Raw genomic sequence first — 7,736 nt, 5'->3', positions numbered from 1 at the left:
AGATTGGGATTTAGTTTGTAGACCCAAAGACAAAGGTGGTTTGCGGATCACCAACCTGCATACTCATAATGAAGCTCTACTTCTGAAACATCTTCATAAACTTTACAACAGAGTCAATGTCCCATGGGTTACTCTTGTATGGGAATCTTATTATCATAATGTGGTTCCACATGGTACAATGCTTTTTTGTGGAAGGGTTTTTTCAAACTGGTGGAGAATTGTCAAAGGTCAAAATTCACGTGCATTCAGGCAACTTTGTTATCTTCTAGTCAAACCACTAGCAGCTTGGTGATTCAGATTTACCTCCCTGGGAACGTTTTGTAAGGCTCTTCTCCTATGTCATTGATGTTAAAATGCATGTCAAAGAGGTTATGGATTCTGAAGAACTCTCTAGCCTTTTCCATCTGTCATTATCTGCACAGGCTTATGTGAAGTCAATAGTTGGCTGCTCTCCTGACTGATGCAAATCTTAGCTCTAAGACTCATGATGTTTGGCGATGGCCCACACCATCTGGTGAATACTGTATTTTTTAACTATAAACTAGCCTTTGATCATATTGTGCTTGATCCTATTTATAAATGGATTTGAAGATGTGCATGCACACTGAAAATTAAGGTATTTGGATGGCTCTTATTGGTTGATCATCTGAATACTAGGGATACGATGCAACATCGGCATTGGCATGCTGAAGATGATACTTGTGTACTATGTCCTTTGATGGTCCATGAAGACTGGGCACGTCGATCTATTCTTTACATGTAATTTCAGTCAATGTGTTTGAAATTTCCTCCAAATTTCATAGATTATCCAGCACAAATAGGACTTTGTATTAGACGATGTTGGCTGCTAGTAGGGACTTTGATAACGAAAGTCCCTTTCTAATCCTGAGCTCATCTGAGCTCGAGATGAATAGTAAAAACCCAAAAAAACTGAACTTTTTTGGTGCAAACTTTGACAAATGTTTTGAGTGTTTGCAAATATTCATCATGAAATGACATATTTGGAAGTCATGGCCAAAAAACAAATCTATCCAAAATGCTTTCGTAAATAGCATTTTTGGAACATCGACTTGTTTTTTCTGTCATGTTTTCCACGAATGTCATTTCATGATAAATTTTTGTAAGTATACAAAACATTTGTCAAAGTTTGGCACAAAAAATGCAGAATTTTGAATTTTTTACGATTTTTTATTTTAGTGTTCACCAGGTATTTGAGCTCGAGAGTAGATACTCCGCGTCCCTTTGATAAACCCTTCCTTTACTGAGGTTGTGCTCACTGTGGCCTAGAATATCTGGATCGTAAGAAATGGGAAGGTTTTTAGAAATGACAGACCAAGGCTTGGTGTAGAGATTTTATCCATGAAATCACCTTGTTGTCTCATAGGACTAATGTAAATATAGGGAACGTCTTATGAGCTGGATTTCTTCTATTTCCTAGTTTCTGGGCATTTCTTATCCTAGGTAGTAACTTCTTTTACTTTTTCTACCTTTAGTTAGGCATGTACATATGTAAATGTATTTCTTGGTATTGAGATGAATAAAGGATTGTGGGGCTGTTGCCCTGTAGTATAGAGTCAAAAAATAATTGAACATTAGGATTTAAAGGTAAGCTCTACAAATATTCTTGGAATCACAATGGTCCTTGAGAAGGTTCATGGTTTCAAGGGAGAAGTTTGCCAATATACCATGGTCATTCAACATTGATCCAAAGACAAGCCATGAACTTGGGAGGTAGATTCACATGCTAAATTCCATCAAATAGTGTTTGGTTTGTGACACATCTCATCATTCTCCTTGGCCTCGGACCACGTTTGGTCCTTTACAAGGAGCTGTGGTTTCTTATCGATGAGCTTGGCTATGTAGTCCGCATCGGCGTGCGTGGCCTCGAGCTCATTCTCGGCCATGTCGTGCTCCTTTACCTCGACACGGGAAACCATTCTAATAGAAGGTGCGAGAAAGTCTGCAATGTGGGTGTCAGCAGGGAAGTTAAGCTTCGCCCGACTGCCGGAGTAGCAGAGTGATGTGACATTATAGGCGCGTGTCGCCTGCTCCATTGTAGCAAATGTGTCGAGCCACCTCTTCTTTCGTGTGCGTATTTTGGATCTCCGCTTCTCAAGTGCCCCACAATTGTTGCCGCACCCCGCAATATTGTGACAATGACCATCATTGCGACATGGAGCTCGAGGAGGCGGTGACAGCTCGAACCGGAGGTCTGGAAACTCCACGATGGTCCTCCTTGTCGACGAGCTTGCAATAGCTAGATGTGTCGATTCCAGCGGCTAAGGAACAAATCAAAGTTGGGCGGGAGGTAGGTGTGGACTGTGGGGAACCGGCGAGAGAGAGCAGTCGCCGCCAAAGGCAAGGAGTGCAGTGTCAGCATGGAGGTAGAGAAAGATGCGACTGCACATGGGAAGGGGATGTTTAGCAGCGAACACATTTCGGCTGCTCAAAATTGAGAAGCAGCCGATGTTTCTGATAAAAATTTAAGCAGCTAAACTTTTCAAAAGTTCAGCTAGGTATGATTTAACTCAAAGTGAAATGTTTCCAGGAGTTATGAGACTTTGGCTAGATATATGCTGTAGAAGTGCCGCGTCATGCCATGTACTCCCTCTGTCCTAAAATAAATGTTTTAACTTTAATACAACTTTATAATAAAATTAGTATTCCTTCGTCCTAAAAAAAGTGACTTAACTTTAGTATAAGTTTATAGTAAAATTAGTACAAAGGAAGACACTTGTTTGTGACTTATATGCACAAGACGTGACGCTGGGGGCACAATGCATGGCTCCAAGAGTCCACCGGGTTCCTTCCATTCAAACGAAAGGGTTGAACGTTGACGTTGACGTTGACGTTTACTTTGAAAAGCATGACAAAACAATAAGCCTGTAGGACCCATTGGCAAAGATACCAGTAGCTCTCCGCTGACTGCTTTTATGATATCTTCCCTGCCTGACAGGCCACAAGCCCACAACACATTTCTTCCCAATTTCCTCGATGAAGCAAGTTGCACGCAAAAAAGATCGAAAATTTATCTGAACGTAGATCGTTCCGTGCCATCTAGCCCAAAGGTCTCTCACAAGTCAAGCCGTCCCACCTCGCATCATCACCCACTTCACCCTGCCGGTCTGCTACTGGGTACTGGCATTATATAGACACATGCCACGGAAGGCTCACCCTTGATCCTCCTCCTCCCTGGCCAACCAACAGAAAAATGGCGCCACCACGGAACCATCCCGGCCTGCTCCTCTGCCTCCTTCTGCTCGCGTCCACCGCCACGCTCTCCGCCGCGGTCTCCGCCGCGTCCTACTCCTCCGTTTGCACCAAGCCCGGACCCGCTGACGACCGCCCCACCGGCGGCAACGAAACTCTCTCACTCACCAGCTTCTTTCAGATCTCCACCGGTTACTTCTCCTTCTCCGAGGGCGCGCACAGCTTGTTCTCCGCCGCCGCCGATGATGACCCCTACGGCAGCTATCGCTCGTTTTCCCTTTTCCCCCACGGCGCCTCCCACACCACCGACGAGGATCTCGTGCACCTCACTGCCACCCTCACCCTCACCGGCCCCCGCGTCCAGACCTACCGGAGCCGTGGAGGCCGCGAGAATTACACCGGCTCCGCGTCCGTCTCCTTCATCCTCGACGGCTTCTACTCCTCCGCCTCACTAGAACTTTGCATGGTCGGGAAGGGCACCGAGCTCTCCGTCGACGGCTCTCCCAAGCACTACCCCGACGTCGTCCTCCGCCTCCGCGTCCCCGATCGTCCCTCCCTCACCGATCCCTTCATGACCGGCAGTCTACAGGTCTCCGACTTCGGGGCCATCCAGCTCCTCGCGTACGCCGAGGGCGACAACTACAAGTACGCCTCCGAGGGCGCGGCCTGCAGCGCACCGACGCCGACGCAGCCTGCCAGGGACTCGTACCATGCGCTCGGCAGCGGCTTCGCCTGGTGCGCCCATCTTAAACAACAGCTGGTGACCTCGTACAGGCTGGAGCACGGCGGCGCCCCGCTTCTGCGGCGGATGCACGTCAACCAGATGCAGTGCACCACGGACGGTGCCGTGCGCGCGTACGTGGTGTTCTCCAACGACACTGGGTCGACCGAGAGGCGCCGATTCTTCAACCACCGTCAACACCGCTTCTCGGTGGAGGAGGAGGCTGTCGTGGCCGAGGGGCGCTGGGACAAGGTTCGGGGCTCGCTCTGCCTCAGGGCGTGCGCGGTGGTGCGCTCGGCCTCGGCGCCGTCTGTCCCGGCGGTGAGAGAGCACGAGTGCGGGACAGGGATGAGCTTCTGGTTCCCGGCCGTGTGGACGATGCGGGACCGAAGCGTCGTGGCCGGGATGCTTTGGAACTCGACACAGACGGGTACTGGCAGCAACGATGGCGTGGCAACAGCGTCGAGCATCGACGTCGCCGACGACGGATTCATCGACCTCACCGACGACCACAGAAGCAGCAACCTCTCAGATGTGAAGTACAGCTACAACGACACGATGGTTGCCGAGGCGAAGAAGCATTACTACCTGAAATTCAAGAAGGAGAAGATCAAGGGGTCGCGCTCATTCCCGGGGAACTACACTTACCGTGACTTCGAGTTTCGCTTCATCGTGCAGAGCAGCGGGAGCGGAGAAGCCAACCCAGTCACAATTGGCTCGGTGATGGTCTCCGGGGATCGGCTGGCTGCCGACGATTCCTTCTCCCAGGCTGCGATAGTTGACACGAAGCAAGATCTGCTGAATGTCAGCTACGATATAGGCTATTATGCTCCACCTGATGGTTGGGTGCGCCCTAAGAATGGGTCGTACAGGTATACACATACCCGTGAGACACGTCGACGGATCTCAGCAGAGGGCGTGTATGATCCCAAGAGAGGCATCTTGTGCATGGTCGGCTGCCGAGATCACAACGGCTCGACGGATTGTCAGGTACTGGTAACCGTGAAGTTCGCCTCTCTGCTGCGTGCCAGGGGGGAGGGGGAAGGCAGGGGGGTAATCAGCAGCCTCAGAGACAAGTCCGATCGTCTTTTCTTCGACAAGAGCGACATCATTTTGTACGGGATGTACTCACACCAAGTGTCGGAGGCGATATCGAGGATGGACCTGGAGGGCATCATGCTGGTGGCGTCCACGACGCTGTCGTGCGTCTTCACCGTCCTGCAGATCCTCCGCACCAAGAAGAACCCCGAGGCGGCTCCGGCGACGTCGATCACCATGCTCGCCATCGTCACCCTGGGGTACCTCACTCCTCTCGTGCTCAACTTCGACACCCTGTTCATGAGCAGGAGGAGCCGGTACTCCATGTACTGGATGAGCGACTGGCGCGAGGTGAACGAGGTGGTGATGAGGGCGCCAACGCTGCTCGCCTTCGTGCTGCAGCTGCGCCTCCTTCAGCTCGTGTGGTCCGGCCGCCGGAGGTCGGCGGACCAGAGCAAGTCCGCCACGCCGTCGCCCGTCGTGTCCGAGAGGATCGTGCTGCAGATATGCCTGCCGCTGTACGTGCTCGGAGGAGCCCTGGCCGCGGCCGTCCACGTGATCAACGTCCGCGCCGCGAACGAGGACCCGCTCGTGGTGCGCATCGGCGGAGAGCCGGCCACGATCTGGGAGGACCTTGTGTCGTACGGCGGTCTGATACTGGGGACGGCTTCCTGCTCCCCCAGATCATCCTGAACGCGTCCTTGGCGGGCTCCGGAGTGCGAGCGATCTCGCCGTGGTTCTACGCGGGGGTCACCATGACCCGGGTGATGCCTCACGTGTACGACGTGGTGAGGCGGCAGATCTACGAGCCGAGCATGAGCTCCTCCGACCTGTACGCCAGCCCTCGGGGCGACCTCTTCGGCGTCGCGTGGGACATCGTCATACCGTGCGGAGCGGGAGTGCTGGCCGTGCTGGTGTTCTTGCAGCAGCGGCTTGGAGGCAGCGCACTGCTTCCTTCACAGAGGAGGAGATCAGGTGGGTATGAGATGGTGTCCACCATCTAACAGAAAACGGGATACTGGTAATTCAGAACGAGGGCAGTCGTGGTCGTCGATGGGATAACAATGTGCTGGTTCCAAGAAAAGAGTATATTGCTTGAAAGCAAAGTAAAGGTCCCTCGTGTTTACGGAGTTAGGCAAGCAGTCTTGCTAAATATCAGTCGATTTATACTTAGTTATATGTCGTAGTCGATGTTATGTTCACAAGATCTTACACTAAGATATGTGCAAAAAAAAAATAGTACTCCTATATTTTCTTTTTTACATGTTACTATGTCATTTTATTGAGACTTGGTTAAGTCCCAGTCGATTGAGACGGGACTGGCTACGGGTCAATCGACTGAAATAAAGTTTTAGGTCCGTCGATTGACCTTGAATCATTTAGATTGACCGGCCAGAGGCGCGGGTGCAACCCACGAACGCATTCCGGCCATGCATGTATTAGGTAAGTATTGTGTATGTATATTCTTTTTACTATAGTTGTGTATGTATATTATAGGTGTATAAGAGAGCGTCATTATTTTTTACTATAGCTGTGTGCGTATATTATAGGTGTATAAGAGAGCGCCTGGGCTCATCGATGATAGATGAAGATCGTGCATGGTGTGTCCTGAAGAGTAATACATATTTGCATGCAAAGGTTTGTGATTATATATGCAATCTCACAAATGTATATATATATATATACATGCATACAATACATATACGCACATATACGTACGTATATATCGAAAATTCCGTTACTACTATGCAAAAATAAGTATATAATATTGGGATTTAAGAAAAAATATTTTCTAAAACATAATGGATTAGTGACATCAGCATTACCCTTACAAAAGAAATATCTGTATTGCCCTTACATTAGAAATATCTATCTTTCAGAACTTCATGAAATAAAAACTAAAAACTAAATGAAGTTCTCTGTGGAAGAATGAATTCATTGATTGATATTACCCTTTCAAAAGAAAGAAAAATAAAAAATAAAACAAAACTAAAATAATGAAGTTTCTAATAAAGAACGAAACCCTTTAAGAAGAAAGCAAATGAAAAATAAGAACCTTGCAAAACTTGCACACAACTTTGCACTAAAATTGTACTTTTTGAAATATGCAAAAATAAGCATATAATTTTGCAATTTTTGCATTCTAATATAATTTACACACATATTATTTAACACTTGCATTTACTTACACACACACACAAATAAAAAAGTTAGGTTTTCTAAGAAGGAATGAATTAGTGGGATTGGAATTACTCTTTAAGAAGAAAGAAAGTGAACACAAGAGAAGTAAATAAATAGAGTTTTCACACATTTTACACAAAAGCTGCATTTTAGAATATTTAAGAATAACCATATACTAGTCAAATTTCACAAAAAATATGTTTACTGGTATTACCATTTAAGGAAAAACTAAATAAAGAACACAAAATATTTAAATTTCCTAAGGAAGTATGAATTAGTGGCATCGTATTAAGATTAAAGGTATTACACTAACAAAAAACTAAAACTAAAACAAAATAATGAAGTTTACTACAAAAAATAATGAAACCCTTTAAGAAGAAAGAAAAGGAAAAAGGAAAAAAAAATCAAAACTAGCACACAATTTGCGCTGATATTACACTTTTAGAAATATGCAAAGAATAAGCATGAAATAGCGCATTTTTGCATTCTACTATAATTCCCACGGAATGTAATCGAAATGTTGTATTTCCTTTAAATATTCTACTATAATTCCCATGGAGTGTAATCGAAATGTTGTATTTTTGAA

At 47.0% G+C, this 7,736-nt stretch overlaps 1 pseudogene; it reads left to right on the top strand.

Annotated features, from left to right (window-relative positions):
* Window positions 1-3,153: 3,153 nt before the first annotated feature.
* On the top strand, window positions 3,154-6,392 carry LOC123070583 (uncharacterized; annotated as a pseudogene).
* The last annotated feature ends 1,344 nt before the right edge of the window (window positions 6,393-7,736 follow it).

Source organism: Triticum aestivum, chromosome 3B (assembly GCF_018294505.1).
Source record: "Triticum aestivum cultivar Chinese Spring chromosome 3B, IWGSC CS RefSeq v2.1, whole genome shotgun sequence".
Classification (NCBI taxonomy): Eukaryota; Viridiplantae; Streptophyta; class Magnoliopsida; order Poales; family Poaceae; genus Triticum; species Triticum aestivum.
This window is presented reverse-complemented; position numbering and strand designations above follow the sequence as displayed.